General features: G+C 33.7%; 1 long non-coding RNA gene across 1 annotated transcript; it reads right to left on the reverse strand.

Moving 5' to 3' along the window:
• Positions 1-202: 202 nt before the first annotated feature.
• LOC143050921 (uncharacterized) lies at positions 203-24819 on the reverse strand. The gene is made up of 3 exons (XR_012970509.1): positions 24502-24819; positions 2120-2293; positions 203-1010 (listed from the first exon to the last, which is right to left on the reverse strand). It is a non-coding gene; the product is annotated as an uncharacterized LOC143050921 (long non-coding RNA).
• Positions 24820-25960: the final 1141 nt, after the last annotated feature.

Consider the following 25960-nt stretch of genomic DNA (forward strand, 5'->3'; position numbering starts at 1 on the left):
TATATTTCGTCATTTAAATGGAAGAATGTGTACAGCATAGAAATTGGTCACTTGTTTTTTATCCGATATTTTCAAGTGTTTACTTTTTGAAAGTTCGTAGGAGTTATATAAAAGAAAAAAAAACTATATTCACAGGAAAAAGAATATTTAAAACGTAAGAAAGGTGAATTCTCATAATTTTAACATCCATGCAATCAAGTTTCTTCTAAACAGTATCATATTATTAACGGAACTTATCCCTTCAAGATGGATGGAATATATTTAGTTCTATATTTTCACAATGTATCTAGTATCATTAGCTGAACACAAAAATAACAAATGATTAAAATAGCGGAAAAACCAAGACATATTTGGAATCGAGTAGATAGTGATATATGACAGTGAACAGTTTTTTCCGGTTTGTGTGACGGTATAATCACAGTGTCTAAATGTATAACGGTGTATATATTTACAAGCTATTGTGTGAAGATACGCTGTTGCCTCTTGGAAACAAAGACAATTGAAAATCTTGCTCAACCTTATGTCTCGATACAAGTTGGATTCAATTATAATTTAGTTTTCTTCTGCTAATGTAAATAAGAACTTGGTTATTATTCTTTAAAATGTGTACATTGTTGAGTAATTGCTAAGTCTTGTATCTCACATTACACACTTTGATCTAAAGTTTCTGGTAGCATAAGATTTAAAACAAGTGTGTAGAAAAAGATGCATAAGTAAACTCGTTATTAAAAGGAAAGAAGTCATCATTTGAGCAGTGAATAGCAACCGGCGTTTGATTCAATTCATTGGAATTTCACACACAAAATACATTCGAAGCTTCTCATTGCAGCTTGCATCAACAATTTCTGGGGTTGTGATGAAAGTGAATAAACCACAATCGAATTCAGGGTCAAACGGATTGTTGCTATCAGGAAGATTGTTCAAATTATCAGTTACTCCAAGCACATTAACAAACGGGTCACCATTAATCCACGTTGTGCCTCTCAATCCAGCCCAGAACTTATTGACACCTATAATAAAGTTCAACAAGATAATTTTGTTCAGAATATTTAAATGATTTTAGAAATAATAAAATTGTTGGAAAAATTTACAAAAATGTTTTGAAATTTATGCCATAAAAGATGCTTCTTTCAATCAGAGACAGCAATGTTTAAAGGATTGCGCAATAGCTAAATGTTTATAAACACTCCCTTTTATTAATTTAAGCGTGCTTGTCATGAAGAAATGTTAATTTGACTGACTAATCTCATATTTAGAATATTCTGTAAGCATGAGCTTCATCGTTTGTAAAACATTTATTTAATTGGTAGTTTTCCTTATAGAAAATGATGTCAGACAAAAAAGTAATGAAAAGATAAAAAAAAAACATGTGGTAAATTTAGTGAGAAGCACTATTGAAAAAAAATTGAAGGTGTTCTTTTAATTGTTTTCTAAAAAAAAAAGTCACTTTCACCCAGGTCAAAATGCACCACATAGTTGTTGGAAATGAAGAATAATTGTATGACTCGGTATTCATTTGACTGTATTATGTGAATTTGAAAGTAATTTTACATCTTTACGTGAAGTTATAGACGAGGGTCTAGTAGAGTTTACAGAAAAGAGAGAACAAAAAGTATAGAATTAAGAGCATAAAAATAAAGAATAATTGGGTTGTAAAAGAGGAGCGAAAGATATCAGAGGGACTCATAGATCGAAAAAAAAGAAAGAACTGAAAGCGCCATAGCTAATAAAAAAAAAGACGAACAGACAAATAATAGTACACAAGACACAATATAGAAAACTAAAGACTTATCAACACGAACCCCACCAAAAACTTAGAGGTGATCTCAGGTGCTCTGGAAGGGTAAACAGATGTGTGCAAAATATAAGAAATAGACAATAATGAGCAACATAAATAAAAAAAAACTGTCTTAAAATACAAGAATAAAGAAATAAAGCACCCAAAGTGAGACTTTCATAGAAACTAATTATATATTATAATATAATATACATATACATATATGTACAGTATAGTTTGCATAAATGATGTAAAACATACGAGAAACTGATTTTATAATGGATCATCTTAAGTCTTTGTTTATGTCTCTTGCTTGTATTTAGTTTATTCTTACATACTTACAACTGAGATAATTACTCAGGAAAGTCCACTTTGCCATTGTATTGATACTAACTAGAAGACCACCATCCTGCTGACACATTATATTTGCATTAGTCCATGAACTCTGTACTCGATAAAAATGTTTCAGACATATCCCAATATGTTGAATGTAGTCATATCCTGGTAAATTGCAACCTACAAATAAACATTCTTTTATGAATGAGAGTACATATTTTTAGTAGAATGCATAATTCCACAGAGCTGCTGAAAATTGCACGCAACTGCATATCTGACCAGATATAATATTTCAATTGTTTGGTAAACGTGATCTTTTGGTTATTACGTTTTCAACATTCTTCCCATCATGAGTGTTTTAAAAATACTGTTTGCGTATGATTGGTGTGACATACATTTCTTTTCGTCACAAGGCATAATGAGTACCGTTATGCGTAGTAATTTGCACGAGTAAATTCACCCGTGAAAACTAAGCGGGTATATAAATCATTCGACGGTTTGCATTCAACCATTCTAGACGTTTAGTATTTAATTGCTGCTATAAAGGTCTGTTTTATTTTCTTCTCTTTCATGCCTGCGCAGAAATCCAAAGGTTCTCCTGGATGTGTATATCCAAGAAGTCATCTAAGGAGTGAAGTTGAGAGTTCTACAAACAACCATACCACTGAAGCTTTCTTGTTGTTTTTTTAAGAATTTAGGCAACGCCTTAGAAAAAAGAAGATCTTCACAGTTTATGAAGTAAAACTTCCAGCTTTAAACTAACCTGTAAATAAGCCTGACTTCAAGTTTGTTAGCAATATAACGGTATTTAACGACCATGTTTCTTAGGAAATTGATATATCGAAAACCTTCATTTCGTCAGATAATCGTGACTTTGTCCTAAAACTTAGTTTTACTTACAACAAAACTGTCAAAATTGGTGACAAGCACAGCTGGGACACCGTTAGCGAGTATGAATTTAACCCACTCGAAGATAATTCTGATGATGAACGCCCCCTCCGACAGGCCAAAAACCAGGGATATACGTAAAAGAAAGGTAGTCTTTGACAAACCAGACGATTTGATTTTGAAATTATCAATTTTCTCCACTTTAGTAGCAGTGTAACAACGTCACCTGCATATGTTGTATACATTTCCCAACTCATTTGGTATTCAAGAGCTTGCAGCTACTACTCAGACTTTGTAAAACGGCACCAGTGTCTGAGCACAAAGTTGATGAACCATATTTATGTCAATGAACGTCTCGTCCTTTTTCTAAAAATGTTCTTTGGAAGATACCAATACCTTGTTGATTAATATTCCGTATCAATTTAACAAATAATACACGATGGTCTTGAAGGAAAGATTCTACGTTCTGACGTTGTTCACCATCTTTATAACGTGTCATAGAAATCTTTTATTTGTTTGAGTAAATTATTACTTTTACTGTTTTGTCTATTTTTGGTAATATTCATTAGACGTGGATCGCTAATTATACATCCCGGATTTGTGTTATTGTGCTATGGTCAATGTGTGTATTCTTGTCTTTCGTTTTGGCTTATGTGCTTTGTCTAAATACCTTTTTGTTTTCTTTGATGACAAATTTGTTTGTTTTAATAGTGATTAAGATGACATATTTGATAAGATTATAACACAATTTTCACTGCTGTACACCTATTTATGAAATTTTTACCTATCATGTCTGTTTGTTTTGTTCACACATTGTTGTCAATATAACCGTCAAAGTTTAGTTGGCTATAATAATAACATTAACTGTACCAGTTTTCCTGCACAATCAATCTACATGTTTCTACATAAGAAAATGTGTGTACCAAGTCAGGAATATGACAGTAGAGCTTTTGATTTTGGCGTTTCTGTTTTAAATTTTTCTGTGAGTTCGGTATTTTTATTATTCTACTTTTTAGTGAAAGGCAAATACGATATCTTAAAGACATCTGCGACGACTGTGTTGACATAGGACACTGATCGTCTAACTGTCCAGAAAAAGCAAACAAGTCTAACAAAACCAGCAGTTCCAAATGAGGTATATTTCTTGATTGACCTTAATTTAGGTTGTAGACCAATACGAGTATGAAAACGAGTCAGTACAAGTTAATAATGTTAAAGGTCGATTAAATAAAATATTGATAGGTTAAAAAATAAGTTTAACATGATTATAGTTTTAAAATTCTGGTTATTTTGCAACTCCTGTATTTTTGATAACAATATAATTGATTTTTAACCCAAGATTTAGTTAATTATGCAATCGCAGATTTGGTTACACAGTAGTCGCTAGGGAAGCTTACACTCTCTTTTGCTGGTAATCCTTTATCGATGTCATTATACCCGACTGACAAGGAAGGACTGATTCTGACCTAAGACATGTGAACTTATACGAAGTGTTGATTATATATTTAAGTATAAGTGTGTTAATAAAGGCAACAGTAGTATACCGCTGTTCAATACACCTAATCGCTAATCCTGGCTGACACGGCCGCTTGAACTTTTGACGCATACAACAATCACTTTTCCATTGTGGCGTCAGATATTTTGTTTTATGACGTCAAATTTTTACGGGAACCTGTGTGATATCCAGTAATGGCGGACAAATAGCGATAAGGTGTATAGTCATAAACCGATTTAACTGAAACAAAACCGGGTCACAAACCAAAAATGAGGGAAACACATCAACTATAAGAGGAAAACAACGGAACGAAAGAAACACACAAATTATTGACAGTTTACTATTAGGAGTAATAACCCAAATGTAAGAAATGCAAGGAACATAAAAAATACCATAAACCAGTTTAAAAGCACATTGTGTCTTGCTTTAGTTTAAGTCCAGTGGCAACAATATCATGCATTCTCAGAATGAGACCGAATAAATAATTAATACATAAGGTTTGTTGAAGAGAAAATATTGGTTGAAGGACGGTTGAATGAAATCAGACATTTTGTCTGACAATAGTTCATCATAGTGTTGTTACACAGGTTCTTTAATATGCCGAGGACGTGACATTCTCTTTATCCGAGTCATATTATTGAAGGTTCATATTCCGACCGCACGTTGATGTGTATGTATACACCCTGCAATGCCTTACAAATGAACCACTTTGGCAAGGGTTTTCTTGCCGGAGAGAATAAGAATTTTTGGTCACCAAAGGTATATACGCCAGTCAACTGAAATAGTAGTATGTGCATTCGAAGGAAAATATTTTGTCAATTAAAAGTTACATCAATATTACAGTAATCTCATTTCAACACAGACGATGGTCACAGAAACAAAAATACCTTAAGGACTTGCAGTCAACCAGCAATAGGATCGATGCAGTATGAATATAGTAGAGATTAAAGTTATCGTGGGAATTATTAGAGCAATATGTTAGAGCAATAGGCTTTTTCTCAAAATATTAAATTTCCTTGACTATGAATACATTGAATTGACATATTATAAAATCATACTTCTTTTGTGAAAGTAAACAATAATAAATTACTCGAACATTTTCATTTATTTCCACAAGACGGCCCAAGACCACAATTAATGACCCCGCTTTACGAATGTGGTTCCTTTTAATTAGAGTGTATTTTTCCTTTTTTTTTTCTTTCCCTTCCTCACTCATTTCTTAGATTTTTTTGGGTGGAAATGAAAGAAGAGAGGTGAACTAAATTTTTGGATGTTGTATTGAAACTGATTTTGATATGGAATGAGTGATTAGGCCAAGTGTAAAAAGGTAATATTTACAGTTTTCGGAACATCTCTTGACTTGTCAATAGGGGTATGGATGTGTATTGGCTAAATTTGTAAAAGTCATTGCTTCAATCTTTCTGAATTTTGGATATATATTTGGACTAGGACTATACATTACACACACACAAAAATTGACAAAAGTGCATGGTGCATTTTTTTTTATGATGCAAAACGTTATAAAGAACTGATAGAGAAATTAATTGTGGTCTGTGGCCAGACTTGAAATCTAAGCGCAAAAACTATTAGTATATCATATACATGTAATAACTTATTCAGCAATTAATTTTGCGTTGCGATTTAGTTTCAGTACCAAAGCAATCCTTTATTCAGTTTTCATATTATTTCTAACATATATTTGAAAAATAACCATACAGAAGATTACAAGTCATCACAATGACAAAAGTTACACCATAAGAAATCTCATAAATAAGTTTGCACGTAGTTATGATAACATGCATAATTTCTGGTAATTTCATTATTCCATTCTTAACCAGCGAATATTTTACTTTTCGGAACAGATGTAATATTTTACCATATATCATATTGGTCAATATAACTAATATAACGATACTAATAGTAGGGTTTATCAATAAGTCATTAATATAAAGTGTACGAGTTCCTTTCTTATTCATTAATTCGATAACATGACTTAGTAATACGAGTAACAAACGTTTTCGATAGCATGTTTTATATTTTACTTATAAAACACATCAGTTTCTGTGTTATTAAAGTTGGCTTATGCAGATTACCTTGGTTTTAAATTCATTTTTGTAAAATTGGAATTACTTCATTGTTTATAAAGTAATCAAAAGATTCCGATAGAAAACAACAAAAAACACTTTATAAATTCCGTTAGGTGATTTATGAAAAGATACATGAACTCTGTATAGACAATTAGCAAATGGCAAAAAAACATGCTTGAATCGGCAATAGATATAAGATATTTTGATATCGTATATTTAAGTGTGTCTTCAGAAAATCAAAAAAATATGTTAGAGCAATAGAATTTTTCAAAAAATACAAAATGTGCTTGACTATAATTACAGCGAAATGACATTTTACAATATATATATATCATTCTTCTTTTCTTCAAACTTAACAATATTGCCTAACTTGAATACCTCCACACTGTCATTTTTTTTCCACAAGACTAGAAATCATAGGGGCGACAACTATATCATATAATATAATAACTTATTTATAGCTGACGATGCGGTAAGGGCTTTGCTCACTGTTGATGGCCGTACGGTGACCTATAGTTGTTAATTTTTATGTCATTTTTGTCTCTTGTGGAGAGTTGTCTCATTGGCAATTATAACACATCTTCTTTTGTATCTCAAGCAGTTAATTGTGCGTAGCGATTTAGTTTAGGTACTACATCAAACCTTTTCTATGATTCAGTTTTCATATTAGTTCAAAAATAATTTTGAACAAAATAACCATACAGATGATTACAAATAGTCACAAAGACAAAAGTTACACAAAAAGAAATATTGAAAATAAGTTTTCAAGTTTTACGATTGTATGCATACTTTCTGGTAAGTTAAATATTCCATCCTTCACCAGCCAAAATTTAACGTTTCGGAAAAGATGTAATATTTTACCATATACCATATTGGTCAAACTTTAAAATATAACGATAGTACAAGATGGGTTTATCATAAGATCATTAATAACAAATGTACCTGTTTCTTTTCTTATTCATTAATTCTATAACATGACATGGTAATATGCATTAGCATTACAATATCATGTTTTATGGTTTACTTATAAAACACATCAGTGTCTGTGTTATAATAAAGTTGGCTTATGCAGACTACCTTGGTTTTAAATACATTTTTGTAAAATTTGAATTCCTATATTGTTTATGTTTAGTAATCAATATACTGGATGATCATATTTGTTTGTAAATATTTAGTATCATGACGATCATTTGAAACTTTAACATTATTATTCTTGACTTAAATACACGTTGATATACTTATTCTTATATTGAAAAAGATCGAACTAAGCCTTTATGCTATTGGTATTTAGAATTCCGATGATTATTCGTTTTAACGATGCAAACACTACACCTTAAAAGCATACTATGATATTCAGAAAAGAAATGATTATTTATATGGAACGCCATGACTGCCTTATGTTAATAAACAACATTATATACAGTGGTCACAGCATTATATGAAGTGCTCACAGCATTATATGCAGTCCTCACAACATTATATGCAGTGCTCACAACATTATATGCAGTACTCATAACATTATATGCAGTGTTCATAACATTATACGCAGTGATCACAACATTATATATAGTGGTCACAGCATTATATGCAGTGTTCACAACATTATATGCATTGGTCACAACATTATATGCAGTGCTCACAGCATTATATGCAGCGGTCACAACTTTATATGCAGTGTTCAAAACATTATATGCAGTGTTGACAACATTATATGAAGTGTTCACAACATTATATGAAGTGCTCACAACATTATACGTTTTATAATGATGAAGGTGATGATCGGTGATGGTGATGATGATGTTTGATATATGATGTATGATGAGATGATTCGGTAAACTTGGGAGTAAAAACGTTGTGTAAATAGAGTCTGAGATGAGTTATAATGTAATGACAAAATTAAAAAGTTTATACCTTAGTCTCCCCCAAAACATATTATGTATATGTCTATGGTTTCCCTGTACTAGGTGAACTATAAAACAAATACACAAACAATGCATTGGATAAGAATAATTTCTAGATATGGTACGAGTTGCAGCAGCCAATGAGAGTCTTAGACAAGACTCCTTCAAAGTCCAAGCATAGATGGATCTGGGGGAGGCCCCTCTTTTGTTGGAAAAATTTGGTTGATAACAGGCAATCACTGAAGCATGACTGGAACAAGCCCCCCCCCTTTATGAAAAGTTCTGGCTCAGCCACTGCTGAGGACAATGTACTTTTTAAAGTTAACAATTAATTATAGGTCAAAGTATGGCCTTCAACACAGAGAATAGCTTACAAGGAACAGCAAACTACTCAGTATGGAACGCCATGACTGCCTTATGTTAATAATCAGCATTATATGCAGTGCTCACAACATTATATGCAGTGTTCAAAACATTATATGCAGTGTTCACAACATTATATGAAGTGTTCACAACATTATATGCAGTGCTCACAACATTATACGTTTTTTGTTGATGAAGCTGATGATAGGTGATGGTGATGATTATGTTTGATGTATGATGAGATGATTCGATAAACTTCGGAAATTTCATCGGATATTTCCGGACCGAGGCCGGTCTATTTATTATTAACGAGCACATGTTACACCGAAACAAAATGGCTGATAAAAGTATACAGGCGGTTCTTTTTGAACTTGGTCTTGGGAATATTTCCCAAAGATTTATTGAGCACAAAATTACTTTCGATCTTTCAAAAAAGTTGTCTGATGAAGAACTCAGTGCTTTGGGTGTTGGGACAATAGGCGATCGGATACGCCTCAAAGAAAAACTGAACAGTCAACACAGAACCTGTGCCTGTGGCGCATTCAAGTCCTCAGGCTTCAGGTTCTACTTCAGGTAAAATCAAAATAAAATACGTAATAATGACGAAAACCCTATGTGTAGCTGTGAGACAGGGAGTATAAATTGGGAGTAAAAACGTTGTGTAAATAGAGTCTGAGATGAGTTATAATTGACAAAATTAAAGTCTATACTTTAGTCTCCCCCGAAAAATATTATGTATATGTCTATGGTTTTATTGTACTAGGTGAACTATAAAACAAATACACAAAAAATGCATTGGATAAGAATAATCTCTAGATATGGTAGGAGTTGCGGCAGCCAATAAGAGTCTTAGACAACACTCCTTCAAAGTCCAAGTATAGATGGATCCGGGGGAGGCCCCCTCTTTTGTGGGAAACAATTGGTTGATAATAGGGAATCACTGAAGCATGACTGGAGCAAGCCCCCCTTTTATGAAAAGTTCTGGCTCAGCCACTGCCGAGGACAATGTACTTTTTAAAGTTAACAATTAATTATAGGTCAAAGTATGGCCTTCAACACAGAGCATAGCTTACAAGTCACAGCAAACTACTCAGTATGGAACATCATGACTGCCTTATGTTAATAATCAGCATTATATGCAGTGGTCACAACATTATATGCAGCGGTCACAACTTCATATGCAGTGTTCAAAACATTATATGCAGTGCTCACAACATTATACGTTTTTTGTTGATGAAGGTGATGATGATGTTTGATGTATGATGAGATGATTTCATCAACTTCGGAAATTTCCTCGGATATTTCCGCACCGAGACCGGTCTATTTTTCATTAACGAGCACATGTTACACCGAAACAAAATGGCTGATAAAAGTATACAGGCGGTTCTTTTTGAACTTGGTCTTGGGAATATTTCCCAAAGATTTATTGAGCACAAAATTACTTTCGATCTTGCAAAAAAGTTGTCTGATGAAGAACTCAGTGCTTTGGGTGTTGGGACAATAGGCGATCGGATATGCCTCAAAGAAAAAAAAAACTGAACAGTCAACACAGAACTTGTGCCTGTGGCGCATTCAAGTCCTCAGGCTTCAGGTTCTACTTCAGGTAAAATCAAGATAAAATACGTAATAATGACGAAAACCCTATGTGTAGCTGTGAGACAGAGAGTATAAATTGGGAGTAAAAACGTTGTGTAAATAGAGTCTGAGATGAGTTATAATTGACAAAATTAAAAAGTCTATACTTTAGTCTCCCCCAAAACATTATGTATATGTCTATGGTTTCCTTGTACTAGGTGAACTATAAAACAAATACACAAACAATGCATTGGATAAGAATAATTTCTAGATATGGTAGGAGTTGCGGCAGCCAATAAGAGTCTTAGACAACACTCCTTCAAAGTCCAAGCATAGATGGATCCGGGGGAGGCCCCCTCTTTTGTGGGAAACATTTGGTTGATACTAGGGAATCACTGAAGCATGACTGGAGCAAGCCCCCCCTTTTATGAAAAGTTCTGGCTCAGCCACTGCCGAGGACAATGTACTTTTTAAAGTTAACAATTAATTATAGGTCAAAGTATGGCCTTCAACACAGAGCATAGCTAACAAGTCACAGCAAACTGCTCAGTATGGAACACCATGACTACCTTATGTTAATAATCAGCATTATATGCAGTGGTCACAACATTATATGCAGCGGTCACAACTTTATATGTAGTGTTCAAAACATTATATGCAGTGCTCACAACATTATACGTTTTTTGTTGATGAAGGGGATGATGATGTTTGATGTATGATGAGATGATTCGATCAACTTCGGAAATTTCATCGGATATTTCCGGACCGAGACCCGTCTATTTTTCATTAACGAGCACATGTTACACCGAAATAAAATGGCTGATAAAAGTATACAGGCGGTTCTTTTTGAACTTGGTCTTGGGAATGTTTCCCAAAGATTTATTGAGCACAAAATTACTTTTGATCTTGCAAAAAAGTTGTCTGATGAAGAACTCAGTGCTTTGGGTGTTGGGACAATAGGCGATCGGATATGCCTCAAAGAAAAAAAAACTGAACAGTAAACACAGAACCTGTGCCTGTGGCGCATTCAAGTCCTCAGGTTTCAGGTTCTACTTCAGGTAAAATCAAGATAAAATACGTAATAATGACGAAAACCCTATGTGTAGCTGTGAGACAGGGAGTATAAATTGGGAGTAAAAACGTTGTGTAAATAGAGTCTGAGATGAGTTATAATTGACAAAATTAAAAAGTCTATACTTTAGTCTCCCCAAAAACATTATGTATATGTCTATGGTTTCCTTGTACTAGGTGAACTATAAAACAAATACACAAACAATGCATTGGATAAGTATAATTTCTAGATATGGTAGGAGTTGCGGCAGCCAATGAGAGTCTTAGACAAGACTCCTTCAAAGTCCAAGCATAGATGAATCCTGGGGAGGCCCCCTCTTTTGTGGGAAACATGTGGTTGATAATAGGCAAGGTCCCCTCTTTTGTGGGATATTTGGTTGATAATAGGCAATCACTGAAGCTTGACTGGAGCAAGCCCCCCCCCCCCTTTTTATGAAAAGTTCTGGCTCAGCCACCGCGGAGGACAATGTTCTTTTTAAAGTTAACAAATAATTATAGGTCAAAGTATGGCCTTCAACACAGAGGATAGCTTACAAGGAACAGCAAACTACTCAGTATGGAACGCCATGACTGCCTTATGTTAATAATCAGCATTATATGAAGTGCTGACAGCATAATATACAGTGTTAACAACATTATATGCAGTGCTGACAGCATTATATGCAACGCTCACAACATTATATGCAGTGCTCACAACATTATATGCAGTGATCATATCATTATATGCAGTGCTCACAACATTATACGCAGTGTTCACATTATATGCAGTGCTCACACCATTATATGCAGTGCTCACACCATGATATGCAGCGGTCACAACTTTATATGCAGTGTTCAAAACATTATATGCAGTGTTCACAACATTATATGCGGTGTCCCCAACATTATATGCAGTGCTCACACCATTATATGCAGTTGTCGGAACATTATATATAGTGGTCACAGCATTATATGTAGTGTTCACAACATTATATGCAGTGCTCATAACATTATATGCAGTGCACACATCATATGCAGTGTTTACAACATTATATGCAGCGGTCACAACATTATACGTTTTTTTGTTGATGAAGGTGAGGATCAGTGATGGTGATCATGATGATTGATGTTAGTGATGGTGGTGGTTCAGATTCGGTAAACATCGGAAATTTTATCGGACATTGCCGAATCTGGTAAAAAAATATACGACAAAAATTGATAATGCACCACCTAAATTTTAAATGGAACAGTTACTGAAGTCCTGTAATTTAGGCAATGTCCGGAACGTTTATAAAAGAAAAAAATACACTGGATATTATCTGCAAATTGGACAGACATGATTTTTATAATTTATGGGTATTTCATTCAGATGAAATGATGAAACTACGAATTGCGTGCATTAGTAATGGTACTGTTCGTCCAGAGAAATACACAAGGAATAAAGTGAGTAAAAAAAACAAACAATCAATAATAATGATAAATGTATAATCATAGATTACATCAAACATCAAATAATAGGAGAATTTTAAAAATGAAAAATGTTACCACAGTACAATAGCGGTAAACATAAATTAATAAGGATGTGTAGCAGCAAAGGAACATAAACAATCACTCCGAAAACAAATCCCTTAGAATATCACAGACATCAATATAGACTAGTCGTCCCCTTTAATTATTATCTCTTCGTCAATCGGAGTTTTGAAATGAATGTAGCATTTCCTCCGTCCGTTCGTTCATCCGTCACGGTCAAGAACTGCGAATTCAATTAAAGATGACAGATGTTCTGTTACTGTTCATGTGCACATCTTGGGTAGTAACAATGGTCCAATAAAAGTGGGTCATCTCGACCTACATTTTATGCAGAATTGTCTCAGTCCGTTAAGCTGTGCATAAGATACGGAATCTTTAAGCAAGTACAGCAGTACATGTCATATATATATGTAGTACTCTAAAGTGCGATGGTCACGCTAAAGTACGATGGTGTCTCACGCTAAAGTGCGATGGACCAAAAGGGTAAGATTCGAGGGATTAAAACATCGAGGTTAAAAATTAGTATTTTTGCAAAAGCTAATATGCTAACGTATAACATATGTGATATGCTTTATAATTTACCGGTAGTCTTAAATAATTGTTTCTAAATTTAGAAGACCGACCACGTTATAATTTCTAAAAGGGTAATTTATTTGTCTCAAAATATGATATTTCATGTAAAATGATTTTTTAACAATTCGGAGCTTATTGCATCTTTGGATAATTAGTGTAGATTGCCGTTCACACTCATGTTACAACCTCCCATACAGTCGTCATTGTAAATAACAAATACAAAATTCGTTCATTGTCGGAATATGCAAAATTTATTAGTATAAAATTTAATTTGAATGCGAGAGAAAGGCAATGTTCGCCGAGCTTTCTCCTTTTCCGTATTTTCCTACAAATTACAGAACATACTAATGTTTTAGAGCAAATAATTTATAATTCACGCATGCAAACATGTATCTCTATTTTACCGACGTTACTTTCATCAAAGCATTTTAACGGGGATCGCAAAGTAAACTGCCACATAAACAATGATTCAAATGTTTCCGTTTGCTTCAAATATAACTTGAGCAAGATAAGTATGCGTATACTATTTTATATTTATATGGTAAAATGGTCGACTGTAAGATACAAGTCCTTCTTCCAGCACGATAAGAATAAACAATGTGCTTCATCCGACAAAGAACGGTTAAGTTTAAATCAATAACTAGTAAATCATAAACATTTGGTGTAAAAGTTGTTAATCAAATATTCATAATCTATCTTCCGGCATGTTCATTTTTGGTTTGTATGAACGACTGTTAACGTTATAATCCAACTACGTTTCGGACGTTTAACCTTTCGCGAACCATCGCACTTTAGCGTATGGAAGCATCGCATTTTAGCGTAGACCATCGCACTTTAGCGTGACCATCGTACTTTAGCGTCCCCATCGCACTTTAGAGTCCTACATATATATATCCTTTACTATAGATAATTTAGCTGATCTGTAACAATAACATCTTCATGCCTTAAATATCATGTACTGTAGTACGCCGCTAGATTAAAACTGACGAGGAAAGGTAACACACGGCCAGCGAAAGCTCTTTTTTGAGGGCCCAGATGGTCGTGTGGTCTAGCGGGACGGCTGCAGTGCAGGCGATTTGGTGTCACGATATCGCAGTAGCATGGGTTCGAATCCCGGCGAGGGAAGAACCAAAATTTTGCGAAAGCAAATTTACAGATCTAACATTGTTGGGTTGATGTTTAGACGAGTTGTATATACATTATGTACACAGCCATGTATCACCATCATTGATGGCGATCCGATGGATACATCTGTTGTAGAGTTGTCACTGACTCAGACGTACTTATAAATATAATTATTTTCTGTGACTGTATATTACATTAATTTGTAGGATCCTTTACTATAGATAATTTAGCTGATCTGTAACAATAACATCTTCATGCCTTATATATCATGTACTTGTAGTACGCCGCTAGATTAAAACTGACGAGGAAAGGTAACACACGGCCAGCGAAAGCTCTTTTATGAGAGCCCAAGTGGTCGTGTGGTCTAGCGGGACGGCTGCAGTGCAGGCGATTTGGTGTCACGATATCACAGTAGCATGGGTTCGAATCCCGGCGAGGGAAGAACCAAAAATTTGCGAAAGCAAATTTACAGATCTAACATTGTTGGGTTGATGTTTAGACGAGTTGTATATACATTATGTACACAACCATGTATCACCATCATTGATGGCGATCCGATGGATACATCTGTTGTAGAGTTGTCACTGACTCAGACGTACTTATAAATATAATTATTTTCTGTGACTGTATATTACATTAATTTGTAGGATCCTTTACTATAGATAATTTAGCTGATCTGTAACAATAACATCTTCATGCCTTATATATCATGTACTGTAGTACGCCGCTAGATTAAAACTGACGAGGAAAGGTAACACACGGCCAGCGAAAGCTCTTTTTTTGAGAGCCCAGGTGGTCGTGTGGTCTAGCGGGACGGCTGCAGTGCAGGCGATTTGGTGTCACGATATCACAGTAGCATGGGTTCGAATCCCGGCGAGGGAAGAACCAAAAATTTTCGAAAGCAAATTTACAGATCTAACATTGTTTGGTTGATGTTTAGTCGAGGTATATTTCTTTTTTTTGTGATCGTTGAATTTTGTTTTCCATGACTTTTTTCCATGGATTTGTTGTCTGTGATTCGTTCATTTTTTTTTCATGTATTTGTTATCCGGTGTAGGAAAATTGTTACCGTTAATGTTATTACTATCACTGGGTCGATGCCTCTGCTGGTGGACTGTTAGTCCCCGAGGGTATCACCAGCCAAATAGCCAGTACTTCGGTACTGTCATGAAAATACGGATTTTTTGTGTTGTTAAAATTTGCTGTTACAAAATGTTAGAAATTAATATAAATTAAGGAATGTATGTCCCTCATGCAAAACTCTGATTCCTTTCAAGGATTTTGCTATACTTTTTGAACCTTTTGAATTATAGATCTTTATCTTTTATATAAGCTTTGGATTTCAAATATTTTGGCAACGAGCATCACTGAAGAGACATGTATTGTCGAAATGCGCATCTGGTGCAGGCAAATTGGTACCGTTAATGTTATTACTACCGCTGGATCGATGCCTCTGCTGGTAGACTGTTAGTCCCAGAGGGTATCACCAGCCCAGTAGCCAGCACTTCGGTACTGGCATGAAAATACGGATTTTTGTGTTATTAAAATTTGCTGTTACAAAATGTTAGAAATTAATATAAATTATGGAATGTATCTCCCTCATGCAAAGCTCTGATTCCTTTCACGGATTTTGCTATACTTTTTGGACCTTTTGAAGTATAGCTCTTCATCTTTTATATAAGCTTTGGATTTCAAATAGTGTGGCCACGAGCATCACTGAAGAGACATGTGTTGTCGAAATTCGCATCTGGTGCAGGAAAATTGGTACCGTTAATGTTATCCGTGATTTGTGAAACGTGCATTTTTCGTGACCCGATTTTAATTCACTTTGGTATGAGTAGACTGATGGCAAGTCTCATATGTAATAGACATAAAGAGATAGTAGGGTTACTTGAGCCAGGAGGCAGCACTATAGTCAGTTTATTTGATACACGGTCTCAGTGATGAAGGAGTTAATTTTTCTTGTTTCGTGAACAGCGACTTCCACCTATTGATTCTATCTGTTGTGCGTGTCCTGCATGTAAACTGTGACCCGCAAATTGAACAGTAACAAAAGACCTTGAAACAAAGAAGGTCATTGGGACCGACATTTTTTTTTACGCATTAACTATTTTGGTTAATATTTTGTTTATGATCCAGCTAAAAGTATGAAAAGTCACTGAGGATACTATGTTGTGACGGCCCACTTCAATGACAAGACATACACTTAGACTGTTCTGTATTGTAATGTCACCTCGAGAAGTTCCGAATAAATTTGAAGATTTCCCATTTCAAAAAACATCAGTTGAAAACTGAATCTTTTCCCGATAAGTTATAGTGGTAGTACTTCATTTGCCACAGCGCTTTAAATTAACCCAGGTTAGCCTAATGTACAGCGGCAAATCTTCAACTTTCAAATTCCGACAATTTATCTAAAATAGCACTTCCCGCCATACTTTTATGACCGGCTGATTTGTTGCCGGTGAGTTAAGACCGGCGAGGACAGCGTATAACTTTGTGCGCCGGCGGCTGATTTTAAAGCGAATGAAGCGACTGTGCCTATACCGGAAGCGTCGACCGGGCTAACCCGGGTTAATTAAAGGCGCTGTGACAAATAAAGTACTCCCACTATGACTTATCTGGAAAAGATTCAGTTTTCGACTGATTTTTATCATTCAAACTTCAAAACGTATTCATTGACCCCTCTGTTTTAATGCCATTTGGTTTGATTATGGAAGAAGATTATGTGTGCCAATTTTCATGAAAACGTAAATAGTTCAATTTTTTTTTTAATTTGATAAATATGCAGCAAAAAGTAAGATCACAAAAATACTGAACTTAGAGGAAAATCAATTCGGAAAGTCCATTATCACATGGCAAAATCAAATAACAAAACGCATCAAAAACGAATGGACAAGAACTGTCATATTTCTGACTTGGTACAGGCATTTTCAAATGTAGAAAATGGCGGACTAAACCTGGTTTTATAGCACTAACCCTCTCACTTAATGACAGTCTCGTCAAGTTCCGTTATATTTACATTGATGCGTAAACTAAACAGACACAATAAATAAAATAGTCAAAATATGGGTACATCAGTCATCATCGTATAACAATTTTAAAAGGGACAATTTAACAGAACACAAAATCATCTATCTACAAACACATTCATTGATTTGAGTGTCTGACGTCAGAATTTTTTTTTATACGTCACATAAATTTGTTGTTCAATGTGCATGCAAACAATTTTAAAATTTACATAGGCAATTTTAGCATGTAGGGTTAATAAATCAAAAGTATGTAAGAATAAATATCAGAAATAGACCGAGATTGAAAATAGTCCAAAAGTTGTAGAATCATATTCAAAACAGTGTGGCTGTGGTCATTGATTGACGACCTAAATTATCCCATTGACTGGGATAGATTATGTGAACGTTTGTCTGTAATGACCACTGCTCACTACTTACTTATTATAACATTTAAACTGTGGGGTCACCAAAGGTTCTTAACACCTTTAATATTAAAATAATTCGAAAAATTAATCAGGAATAACTTTATGTTTTGATTTATATTATTGATATAAATCAAAACATCGTGTTATTCCTGATTAATTTTTCGAATTACTTTATTTAGGTGTTGAGAACCTTTGGTGACCCCACAGTTTAAGTGTCTTTAACAAGTACAGAGTGAGCAGTGGTCATTACAGACAAACGTTCACATAATCTGTCCCGGTCAATGGGATAATTTAGGTCGTCAATCAATGGCCACAGCCACACTGTTTTGAATGTGATTCTATATAGAATTTATAAGAATCCACAAATAGTTAATTCCACTATCAGTCATCATCGTATAACAATATTAAAAGGAACAATTTAACAGAAAACAAAAACATCTATCTACAAACACATTCATTGAATTGAGTGTCTGACGTCAGAAAATTGTATACGTAACATAAATTTGTCGTTCAATGTGCATACAATCAATTACGTTACGTTTTTTACTTCTTTTGTGAACATTTGATCAATACGAGTTATTTGAAAAGAAATTGCACACATTTAAAGGACGTTTATATAAAACAGAATTTACAAATAATTTAACAACACACAGCTTGTTTATCTTTTAATACAAAAACGTAATGTATTTCTATCGAAAAGAAAAATACGTCCTGAAATCCAAATTATGAGAAAATATATAAAATTTGGACCTCATTTTACTCAAAAAAGTACTAGTAGCACATTACATGAAGGTATATATATATATTTTTTATTACATATTTGATTTAATCAGGCAAAAAATATCCTATATGCAAATTGTGAGGAAATTTTCAATATGGGATCAAAACTGTATCGTATGCCCTTAAATATAAGTGTTAAATGGATATTAACCCTGTTTTTACTAGACCGCAGTCAGACATGTCACCTTACCCAGACACATTAAACTGACTCTGGGCGAACATTCAGTCTTTATGCCGTGTGCATGCTTAGGGGAGAAGCAAAACAGACCATTTTCAAGGTTTCAGTTTGACCCAGCAAGGTTCGAACCCATTACTTTCTGAACTCCATGCATGTGAACACGATACCTGCGGTAGTTACAGAAGGAGGGCATCTATCCTCCAAAATTTATTTAAGTCAATATATATGAGTTAGATGTATTAATTTCTCATATAAAAATTACTATACACCAAGGGTTTGTTTTAAAGTCTAATTGCATCGTAATTGTGTATGCGAATTCGATGTGGGCCCTTAATTGGTAATAAATTATATATCTTATCTTCCAATACAACAGAAATACCAAAGTATATTGATGAAGATAATGAAATGGGAAATCTTCAAGTTTATTCGGAACTTCTCGAGGTGACATTACAATACAAAACAGTCCTAAGTGTATGTCTTGTCATTGAAGTGGGCCGTCACAACATAGTATCCTCAGTGAGTGACTTTTCCTGCTTTAAGTTGGATCATAAACAAAATATTAACCAGAATAGTTAATGCGTAAAAAGGTCGGTCCCAATGACCTACTTTGTTTCAAGGTCTTTTATTGGTGTTCAATTTGCGGGTCACAGTTTACATGCAGGACACACACAACAGATCAATAGGGGGAAAGTCGCTGTTCCTGAAACAAAAAACAAAAAAACAAAAATAATAATTAACACCTTCATCACGGAGAACGTGTATCAAATAAACCGACTATAGTGCTGCCTCCTGGCTCAAGTAACTCTACTATCTCTTTATGTCTATTAAATATTAGACTGGCTATCAGTCAACTCATACCAAATTGAATTAAAATCGAGTCACGAAAAATGCACTTATCACTAACCCCGGGTAACAAATCCATGAAAAAAACTTAATGAATCTGAAAGATTACAAATCCATGAAAAAAAGTCATGGAAAACAAAATTCAACGTTCACAAAAAAAGAAAATATCCCATCATTCCCCTCAAAGTAGCATCCCTCTATATATATATATGACATGTACTGCTGTACTTGCATATAATGTTGTGAGTACTGCATATAATGTTGTGAACACTGCATATAATGCTGTGAACACTGCATATAATGCTGTGAACACTGCATATAATGCTGTGACCACTATATATAATGTTCCGACAACTGCATATAATGGTGCGAGCACTGCATATAATGTTGTGAACATCGCATATAATGTTGGTTGTGAACACTGCATATACAGTTGTGACCGCTGCATTTAATGCTGTGATCACTGCATAGAATGTTGTGAGCACTGCGTATAATGTTGTGAGCACTTAATATAATGTTATGAACACTGCATATAATGCTGTCAGCACTGCATATAATGTTGTGAGCACTTCATATAATGCTGTGACCACTGCATATAATGCTGATTATTAACATAAGGCAGTCATGGCGTTCCATAATTGTATGCTGAATAAATTACTGTCTAATAGAATGAAATTCAAAACAGTGTGGCTGTGGCCATTGATTGACACATTTAATTCATCCATTGACTGGGACAATTTACGTGAACGTTTGTCTGTAACGACCACTGTTCACGACGTACCTACGATAGACATTTAAACTGTGGGGTCGCCAAAGGTTTCTTAACGCCTTTAATTATAAAATAATTCGAAAAATTAATCAGGAATAACCTTTATGTTTTGATTTATATAATTGATATAAATCAAAACATTGTGTTATTTCTGATTAATTTTTCAAATTACTTTATGAAGGTGTTGAGAACGTTTGGTGACCCCATAGTTTAAGTGTCTTTAAAAAGTACATAGTGAGCAGTGGTCGTTACATACAAACGTTCACCTAAATTGTCCCAGTCAATGGATGAATTTAATGTGTCAATCAATGGCCACAGCCACACTGTTTTGAATTTAATTCTATGGCATTTAAAGGAGAGCTTTTTTAAAAGTAAAAATGTGCTTCAAATAACTGTAAACAATAATTTTATAACGATGAATATGACCAATCAATGATATTGATCATTTTAAAATTGAAATCTCTTCATCAAAAGTAAATATTGGAATGATTTTTTTTTATAAATTTAACATTAAACATTAGACAATATCAAATAGTGGTGAGTATATCAATTATAAAAATAGATATAAATGAATAATTTTGCCGTGAACAAACATCAACTTTCCGAAATCAATGCACTCTTTTAAATGCATATTAGACCTAATGGAAAATAACACTATTTAAATATCCTGCGTCCGAAGCACTTATCTGGTTTTACTTTCATTGGGAACGCTTGAACTCAAAATTTGACAGCCAATGATTTACAAGTACAGGGAAACTATAAATCTAATTCAACAAAACGGCATTTGACTTTTGTCTTCATTATTCAATATTCTATTATTTTGCAAATTGTCAATTTTTATAGCGATAGTCATTTAAGTGTCTAAACACTAGTGCAAAAATACCGATAACAAAGAAGACTATATAAATTCCGTTAGGTGATTTACAAAAAGATACAAGAATTCTGTATAGCCATTTAGAAAATTGCAAAAAAAAAAAAAAAAAGACTACTTGAACCGGCAATACAATTTTGATATCATATTTGTCTCCACAAAATCTTATCTCGGTCATACTTGGTGAGAGTTTTATTTCAGAATAAAGCGATGTTAATACGAAAATTCATACCTTAAGAGGATCGAAGTCCTCACAACTGTAGATAATCAATTCGAAGAATAAACATTAATTATAAATGAGTAAATCTTATTCGCACATGCACAGAAATCCGTTGCAATTTTTTTTCTGTTGAATTTATGCATAAAACATCATAAAGAGGAATATGAATACCCGAAATTTCCATTTGATTCCACCATACAATAATTCCCAATTTCCTGATTCGACCGACCGCTGAATCCGATATAACTGCCACAAACACCGTCTGTAATTACAATTTGATACATCGTCTTAGTCAGTCAGTCTGTTTTTTTTTTTAGCTCACATGGCCCAAAGCGTAAAATTGTTCATCCGGTCAAGATCTACATGTTCTTAAATTTTCAGACAAATCGGACAACCCGTTGTTGGGTTGCTGTCCATGAATTAGAAAGTTTAAGGAAATTTGCAGTTTTGGGTTATTATCTTGAATATTATTATAGATAGAGATGAACTGTAATCACCAATAATGTTCAGCAAAGTAAGATCTACAAATAAGTCAAATGACCAAAATGGTCAATTGACCCTTTAAGGAGTTATTGTCCCTTATAATTTTTTTTACAATTTGTTTGTAAACTTTTGCAATCTTTCAAAAATCTTCTCCTAAACTACTGAGACAAATTTAACCAAACTGGGTCACAATCATTATTAGGGTATCTAGTTTAATAAATGTGTCCGATGAACCCATCTGCTAACCAACATGGCCGTGCATGCAAGCAGTCTTAATTGTATCTTGTTTTTTTTTCAAGTTGATGGCTCCATCGTCATGTGTGACCAAACCAGTTACCAAAGGACAGTGCGGTGTGCCGTTTGTCTATGTTTAGTGTTGGGACAAACTGATTCATTTCTGAATTCAATGTGTACGTTGTAGATATCTCTATGACTCAATCTGACGGGCTGCGGGGTTCGAATGTTTTTGTATAAACTTGCGTACATGTCAAATCTTCGTTTCCATAGTCATCAAATATTCATCCAAATTAATAATTTCATTTTCCACATCTACCAATTCTGTTAGCTTAAGAATTTGTTCATTTTAGTAATCAAATTATTTTTCTTTTTGTACAAGTTATCAAGTCAGCCTGTTTGTTAAATAACATTTTTCTTCCAATTTTTTTTTTGCACAAGTTATCAAGTCAGCCTGTGTGTTAAATAACATTTTTCTTCCAATTGTTTTTTTAGATTGGATGTCAGTCCTATAGTACGTTTTATAAGGTGGGATTTTAGAATGAAGGATTAAGGACATTTGTTCCTTAAATTGATGTCCATCTCCTTAGCAATATATAAAACGTTTACCAAAACATTTCGCTGCAACAAGATCAGGATTTGTATACACCTTTAGTTTTTTAAGTTGGTTTTGTTCTTCTAAATCTTAAGATTTGAGACTAATGTTATATTTTGTGTGTCTAATAGTCTTTTTTTCTTTATTTTTACCATTGTCTTCAGCTTGTCCAACGTTTTACGACTACTTCTTTTTTAGTATCTTATTTTGATAAGTATTTGTTTTCTTATGGTCAAATTCAATATGGTGGACTTCCTGAAAAAAGTAACATATTTGTTTTCCCTTTTTTCCTCTCTCTTTCTCAATCTAATGAAGAGATTCTCATGCATTTCTATATTAATGCAAAAAAGACACCACAAAGAGTCATTGTTCGGTTCTTTAGTGTGCAGAAACATAGTGGCATATGCAATCAACTTGATATCGGATTTATCATCCCCATTCCGTTTTGACGTGACTTTTTTTCACAACACGCTTAAGCTTGGTTTTCATTAAATGCCGGTTTGAAGGTCAATATACACAATTGAACCTCTCTGGTTGAAAACTAAGATATACAGAGGTCCGTACTAGGTCATGCCAAGAAATTGCCTCCGTTGAAATTCTGCAAACACCACATAGAGCAAATTACATGGATGATTAATATTGACCATTTGGTATATGGCCGTGTTCTAAGCGACACGTACATGAAGATCATAAATTAATTTCTTGAATGAAATCAAATCTTTAGCTACTAATGACTGCCGTAGGAGGTCGACCGGAATTTTTAGTGAGGATTTCTTGGCATGTTTCAAAAATTGAAATTTCTACCGTGTATGCCAAGTTCTCATTGGCGTAGAGTCTTAAGATAAGTTATGTATGAATATAAATAATCTACGAAGGCTTTCCTTCCATTCCGAAAACCAAAATACTAAGGAACAACTTAAAAAACCGAATAACACAATTACTTTTTCAGACATGTCACATTCACGTGTCGATCTGTTAAACCAGTTTCAACTCTTGCTATGTAATGCCGTATTCATAACAGAGAAGAAACAAATACATACATAACTGAAGGAGATTAGATTATTTTTTTCAAATAAACAAAAACATATATTGAATTTATTTTCTCTTTGTTTAACTTTGTTATTTAAGGCACTTAGATGCTTCCTAACTTTAAAATTATTTTCCATTTTATTTCATATTGTATAATAATATGAACTTTCAAGATATTTGTTTAGAAAAAAAAAAAACAATACTTTTAATGTCAGAAATTTTCATGGTGTTTGTTGTTCATCCATTATTTAATATTACAATATTTGGTAATTTGAAAAATATTTGAGTACAATTTATTACACAATGTAATTTACGTAAAGGTCGTATATGCCTTTTTTAAAATTTATAATCAAAACCAAAACTTACTATTATGTGCAGTACCGTATAGTTTCCATTTGACATCTGTGGTAACTTTAACCGAATTTATCCCAGTAATTGTCTGTTCGGAATGAAGCATGCATTTCTTTCCTTCTGGATCATATATAAACCTTGAACATGGTCCAAAGGGGTTATTCTTGCAGAGTTTAGAACATTCAATTCCAGAACGCGCAGAATCTGTGAAAAATACATCATTAGTCATTACGCATTCTGTTCCAATTTTCTTATACTTCCAAACAACTGCGTATGTCATCGGTAGCACAAGGAAAATACGTATTTTAAAAGATTTAAGCAAAAATAACATCCTGAAATATATATGGAAAACGAACCAAAAAATATAATGCTAAAGTATGCGGTCTCCTTTCTTTAATACATATTGCATACAGCGCCAATAGCAGGTCTATTTTTTTAATCGTCAAAGCAGTTTAAAATTGATCTGGTGAACAGAGTGTAGAAGTTTCAATTATATCATGTTTGATATTTAAATGCAATCATAGGTAAGACCATTCGTTCATAGCTTTGTTAAAATCTGTTAATCTGCATACTTATATTATGCATAGAAAAGTATCAAAGAACTTTTGCATCGTACTGGAAGACTTTGATTACTTATTTTGTAATTGCATGATTGAATGTGTTCATATGTTAAGTTATGTATACCTATAGCTTGACATTTACCACGTGTAGATTAATAATAGGTTTAATCCACTAGTTTCAACATAAGGAAATGCCTGTACCAAGTCAGGAAAAGGACAGTTGATTTCCATTGGTATTTGACTTTTAATATACAAGCATGGAAGTAGTGAGATCACTTTTTTTTAATCTTGTAAGCGTAAAATAAAATTATCAAATGAAAACTAACATTCAAGCCTTAAAATTGTCACTGAATATTTTTCAAAAAAGGAGGCAAAACTCAAAACTTCAAACCTGTGCGATCAAAATAAAATTTCTTAGTATTTAAGTCTAAAATGATCTGTGAAATTCAACAAAAACAGTTGAAAATGTTCTATAACTTTGACTATGAAACACATATAAATAAGTTTTCATTTGAAAGAAAATCCTTTATTTCCTCCGAATCTTTTTAAAAATGTACTTTCTATGAATCTGTCCTCATAAAAGTGTATTTAGCTAATAGGAACACATATAAAATATGAAGAAAACAACCAATTAATATCGCTCTATCTTCTCATTTTTGATTCATGTGCTCCTATGGTGATTGTTTATCAAAGTCACGATCGGTAGATACGGCGACAAAATCCGACAGTTAAAAAGAGTTTAAGTTTCCGATTAACAACAAACTGAAATATTTTTGTTGGTTGTACAGCATAAATCGTGAAACGAACGTTGTACATTTTTAGATACATTAATAAAGCATATATAGATATAGGAAGATGTGGTGTGAGTGCCAGTGAGACAACTCTCCATCCAAATAAGAATTTTAAAAAAGTAA

This window comes from Mytilus galloprovincialis, chromosome 1, assembly GCF_965363235.1.
Source record: "Mytilus galloprovincialis chromosome 1, xbMytGall1.hap1.1, whole genome shotgun sequence".
Lineage (NCBI taxonomy): Eukaryota > Metazoa > Mollusca > Bivalvia > Mytilida > Mytilidae > Mytilus > Mytilus galloprovincialis.